The following is a 5,953-nucleotide window of genomic DNA, read 5'->3' as shown; positions in this document are numbered from 1 at the left end:
CTCTTTGGCCCTTTGGTTCTGCAGCCTTCCATGTTGGCACTGTTTCTTAATATTTTGGTTGAAAAAACCTTAAAAGCTCATTTTTAATAAGTTATACATGTGAAACTTTATAACCATTTCTCTGTAACAATCTGATGTAAAGTTCTTTAGAGTGAACAGACCACATGGATGTGTAATAAACTGTCCCTACTTATTTATAATTATGAACAGGCAAAGTTATTAAAAAACTCTTATGAATTACTAAACTGTAGTCTTAGTTGTAAGGTGTGGACAATAAGGTGAGAGTGATTAGTTCCCATCCTTAATGTGCTCACACAGAGTACCCAGTATTTTATTTCTGGCAGGAGAAGTACTAGGCTTAGTAAAAGTGACTTAACCAGGTGGGAATAACCGGTTTTTAAACCTTATCATGTAACACAAGGTGTCTAGCATTTAAAGTTTTACCTTTCTTATAAGAGGGTGCTAGTTAGGCACAACAGGTGATTTAACCTTTTGTTTATAAAATACAACTTTAGTAAGCCTGATATAGTAAACAGTGGTCTTATTTTGCACTAACGTTAACCTATGGTAAAGTTGGAAGTAAAATTTTACTAGAGTACTTACAAGTTTGGTTGGAAAAACAGATTAAAATTACAATTGACCTTTTTTGTAGTTAGTTAATAGGATTAATTTACATGATCTCTTTACTTTCATCTGGGAGGGAAGGTTAATATAGTTCCAGTTTAAATTTAACTTGAGAGAGATTTATCATAAGAAAACAACAAACAAGAACTTTAATATCTTTTGTTCTGGCCACCCCTCCTCCCCCCAGAAGAGACCTGTTAAGCCATGTGGAAAGCTGAATGGGTTTCTCAAGTACATGTGGGAGTGGTGACTTGCAACAGCTAGTAGGGCTGCCACCAGGGGGTTATTAAGCAGTGGGCGGGAGGGAGGACAAGAAAGCTGGAGGCTGGGGTCAGGTGCTGTGGCCTTTGGCACTGGCCCTTCCTCTGCAGGTAAAAGAGAAGAGAGACTGGGGGCCAGGGCTAGGTGTCACGGCCGTAGATGCCAGCTCCCTCCCCTGCAGGTAAAGGTGGAGGGTAAGAAGGAAGAAAAGGAAGGGAAACTGATGGAGTGGAGTAGCAAAAGCAGATCACAAGAGACAGGAGTAGTTAAACCAGCTGGGTCAGCATTTGAGTTGTTAGAGGGAAAGCAGGAATCGGAGTTGTAAAAGAAATAGGAGAGTATGAAGGAGGTGAAAAATCTTTTGAGGGAGGGATGGCTCGGTCAGCAGAATCAGTATCCTCTATGGGCAATGAGGTCTGGGGAGCCAACACAGAAATATGGTAAGAGGAACAAATATCTGGGTGGCGAGCTAACGCATAAAAGGCTTAAATATATGGGAGTTCATTTCTTGTGAAGTATAAATCAAGCTGCAGGAGTGTCTTAGAAGTTAAGGAGCCACCTTCTGGCCCGTCATTCCTTCAGCTCATATTGTGGAATTTCCCTGTACTTGGTCACCAGATGAAAGGGTCAGCTGGGGCAAGGTGGACTGGAGTCGGTGCTGGGCCTGCAAAGTAGTAATAAAAGGAAACAGGGATCCAGCTGGGATGGGCTCTTGGTTTCATGGATTTGTTTCTGGGCCTTACCCATCCAGATCCTCTGACGGGCGTCCCCAACAGGTTCGAAGGAATCAGTACAAAGGATGTGAGTCACCAGGGAGAGAGCGCGTCCTCCTGTCCCCGTGCCCACTGGAGCTCATGGGTCGCTATGCTCCACCGTGTCTTGGAAGGCCTGGTACCAGGACTTTCAGCAATTGGAGCGCTATGAGGTATCTTCCAAGACAAGACCCGGAAAAGCCCGAGAGACCCAGAAAGTCACCCAAACCAAAGCCGGGGGAGGGGGTAAGAGCACGCATCTAAATATGTGGGTGTGTGGATGATAAATGAGGAATGACTTCCCGGAGACTCAGGAAGGCATACCATACAGCTATTGGCATCTCAAGGTCCTGCATGGAGTTACTTCGCCAGCCAGAGAAGAAAAGAGCAAAGAAACCAAGCACTTTGTCTCTCACCCGTGCAGGCATTGGCGGTCCGAACTTTCCTTCGGGGACATCTTGCCTCCCTAGGGAGTAGCCCTAGGCAGAGACCGTCAGTTGTCCTCTGAGATCCAGCTCGGTCTGCGGGAAAACTCAGAAATCTTGGCTAGAAGGAAGTAAAGAGTTAACCTTAGTCCCTTACCCTGTCGGGCCATAGCGGTCTGATGTCTTTCCTTGGGGCCTTCCAGCACACTGAAGTGTAGACTCAGCCAGAGCTTTCAGTTGCCACCAGGTTCCAACACAGTCCACCGAGGGTCACCAGTTAGGAAATGAGAGAGAGAGAGAGAGAGAGATAAAATCTCAGTGGGACCTCCAAAAATGTTAAGGTCCAGAGAGGGTAAGGCGGTGTGCTATAGGGATGAGGGAAGGTGCAGCACCAGTAACCCAGAGATCCAAGTAATGCAAAGAATTGCAATACAAAAAAGGTTAAGAAAGAAAGTTTATTTAAAGTAAATTAGAGAAGGAGAAGGGAGAGAGATTTATCTCCCCAAGGTGGGGGCGGGGCCAAAGCCAAGAAGCCTGGTGACAGCCATAGCTCAAAGAGCACATGGCCACACCAGAGTCAAGACAATGACCTGGATGTATGTTTTCATTTCTCTTGAGTGAATACCCAGAAGTGGAAGTGCTGGGTCAATTGGTAACTCTGTTTAACCTTTTGAGGAACTGCCAGACTGTTTTTTCCCCACCATTTTTACACTCTCACTAGCAGGGTATGAGCATTCTATTTCTTCACTTCCTCACCAACACTTGTTGTTATCTGGCCTTTTGGTGATAATCATCCTAGTGGGAAGGAGTATGCTGTTTGTCTCTTCTAAAACTCATGTTCAGACTTAATCCCCAATGTGAAGTGTTGAGAGGTGTAGTCTTTAAGAAGTGATAGGATGGGGGAGGACTCTGCCCTCATGAATGAATTAACTCATTCATGGATTAGTGAATTGATGGATTGGTGGGTTATCACAGGAGTGAGACACGTGGCTTTATAAGCAGGGGAAGAGAGACCTGAGCTAGCACGCTTAGCCCCCTCACCATGCGATGCCCTGTGTCATCTCAGGACTCTTCAGAGAGTCCCTACTATCAAGAAGGCCCTCACCAGATGTGGCCCCTTGACCTTGTATTTTTCAGCCTCCATAACTGTGAGCAATAAATTCCTTTTCTTTATAAATTACCTGGTTTCAGGTATTCTGTTGTGAGCAACAGAAAACAGACTTGCTGTACAAACAGCACCATTCCAATTCTAGAACATTCCATCAGTACAAATAGAAGCTCTGTACAGCTTAGTAGTTACTCTTCATCTCCCCACTCCAACCCCTAGCAGTCACTAATCTACTTTCTGTCTCTGTGGATTCTGGACATTTCATATAAGTGAAATCATATGCTATGTAATCTTTTGTGACTTGCTTCTTTCATTTAGTGTAATTTTTTATTTGTTTGTTTTGTTTTTTTGAGTTGGAGTCTCACTCTGTCACCTAGGCTCGAGTGCAGTGGCATGCTCACAGCTACTATAGCCTCGACCTACTGGGCTCAGGTGATCCTTGCGTCTCAGCCTTTTAAGTAGCAGGAATTACAGGTGCATACCACTATGCCCGGCTAATTTTTTGATTTATTGTAGAGATGAGGTCTCACCAAGTTGCCCAGGCTGGTCTCAAACCTGTGGACTCAGGCAATTCTCTTGCCTCAGCCTCCCAAAGTACGGGAATTACAGACTTGAGCCACCATGCCTGGTCTTGGTGTAATGTTTTTAAGATTCATCCATGCGGTAGCATGTACCAGTATTTCATTCCTTTTTATTCCTGGAAAATATAACATTGTACGGGCCTAGTGCTTTGAAAGCAACTGATATCCTTTCTCTTCCTTGCCTTCCCTGCCCAAGCAACTGTGTAGTAGCCTGACAACACGTGGCTCTTTCTAGTGGTTATAACAAATCTATTATTATGCAGAGCTAAGTTTGAATTATTTAGCAAAGGCTAAATAATGAATCTTGACTTTTTTTTTTTTGAGTTGGAGTCTCACTCTGTCGCCCAGACTGGAGTGCAGTGGCCGCTCCCAGCCACCACAGCCTCGACCTGCTGGGCTCCGGCGATCCTTCCGCCTCAGCCTTCCGAGTAGCTGGAATTACAGGCATGCGCTACCATGCCCGGCTGATTTTTTGATTTATTGTAGAGATGAGGTCTCGCCTGCCCAGGCGGGTCTCGAACCCGCGGGCTCAGGCAATCCACTCACCTCAGCCTCCCAAAGTGCGGGATTACAGGCTGAGCCACTGAGCCCAGCTGACTTGTTTTTTTTTAAATAGCCTGTTTATTTTGCTTAGGTGCCTTTGCAAATTTAAGAATATAACTTTATTGCAGGGCTTTTTTTGTTTTTTTAAAGAAAGAAAGTAATTTACATTGTTGCTTTAAAAATCTGTTGTTCTTTTGATCTGCAGAGTATCTTTTCTAGAAATCAATGCCTTTTCTGAAGGGAAGCGTTTTATTTGTAGAAAATCTGAGACTAAATTTGGAGGCATTAATTTTTTTAGGATTTGGAATATTCAATTAATGAAGATAACAACAGGTGACTAGGCTGAATTATCCATATTTATAAGGTGGTAACTAGTCATATAAAAGAACAAAGGAAGGAACGAAAATGATTTACTGCAAAATAATAGGATTTCAGTTAGGGGAAGTTTAATAAAGTTCAGAAGGTTCAAGTTTTATACCCATAGTTCAAATTGGTCATTAGTTTTCTTTTGATGCATTACAGTCAATTGGTTCTTTTTCTTAATTTATATTTAATCAATGTTTATGTGACACTACGAGGCAGGTATTTTATTTAGGATTTACAACAAATTTTGAGATAAGTCTTATTTTCCATATTTCTTTATCCCCCCCTGGGTAGGGCGGGAGGGGCCAGCGCCTTGGGGCTTCCGGCAGCAAGGGGGCAAGGACTTTAACGTGCCCCTCTCGTTTCACCGCTCACTCCTGGAGGCAAAGCAGCTTAGGCTGGAGTGGCCTTGGGCGACTGGGTGCTGATCATCGACAGCGAGAACAGCGGGGCATCCCAATCACATCGGAGCCCAGAACAAGATCCGGGCTTGTGGGGAGCGCCTCAGCCTGGGTCTTTGCAGGGCCCAGCCGGCTCAGAGCAAACTGCAGAAAGCTCTGGCCCCTGCAGCGGAGCCCGCGGGGTACATCTTTGCACCGAGCGCCTCCCTCAACAAGATGGCCTGGCCCTTCTGGGCTCCCCCATCCGCCGACAACGCCCCGCAGCAGAATGGACAGCGGCTCCTGCCGCTGGTCCCAGACACCAGCAAGCAGCAGCTGATAGAGAACACCCAGGACTGGCGACTGTGGCCCGGGACAGGCCTGTCGTGTTCCTTCTGCACCCTTGTTAACCTCACGGGCACCGAGTTCATGCAAGACCCGGATGAGGAGCACTTGAAAAAGTCCTGGGAAAAGTATGTCTTGGAGCTACAGAGCCCAAGCTACACCTGCCTCTGGGACTAGCACTGCCAGTGCTCTGCCCACGTGCTCAACGTGCAGTCGTAGCCCGGCCCGCTCCAGCCAGCTGCCCTCTCTGCATCCCTCTTCCTGTTTCTCCTGCCCAGGGACCCCCCTCAGTGCCTATAGCTTCTGCCTACCTCACCCACTTCTTTCCTGCCCCTGCCGAGCCTCCTGTTGGCCTGGTCCTGGCAGCCGCTTGGCACAGCGCCTGGCTTCATCTGACACTACCTTTCCTCTCTGTCCTGTGGTGCTGCCTGCCAGGTCTGTGCCACCCTGGGCATGGAAATAAATGCCCTAGGCCCTGCTTTAAAAAAAACCAGCAGTTGTTTCCTTACTCATGTAAAGTCCTCACTGTGTCTAACTGAGGCCTCAGGACAGCCCTTCTCCATAAGATGGT

General features: G+C 46.3%; 1 pseudogene across 1 annotated transcript; it reads left to right on the top strand.

The window, feature by feature from the left end:
• Nucleotides 1-1,605: 1,605 nt before the first annotated feature.
• Nucleotides 1,606-5,601, top strand: LOC103261555 (annotated as a pseudogene). The gene is made up of 3 exons (XR_504364.1): nucleotides 1,606-1,686; nucleotides 1,772-1,883; nucleotides 4,952-5,601. The product of XR_504364.1 is annotated as a PDZ and LIM domain protein 7 pseudogene (transcript).
• Nucleotides 5,602-5,953: the final 352 nt, after the last annotated feature.

Source organism: Carlito syrichta, unplaced genomic scaffold (assembly GCF_000164805.1).
Source record: "Carlito syrichta isolate Samal-C Ts95f unplaced genomic scaffold, Tarsius_syrichta-2.0.1 Scaffold303739, whole genome shotgun sequence".
Lineage (NCBI taxonomy): Eukaryota > Metazoa > Chordata > Mammalia > Primates > Tarsiidae > Carlito > Carlito syrichta.
The sequence above is the reverse complement of the archived record's forward strand: the minus strand, read 5'-3'. Positions and strand labels throughout refer to the sequence as shown.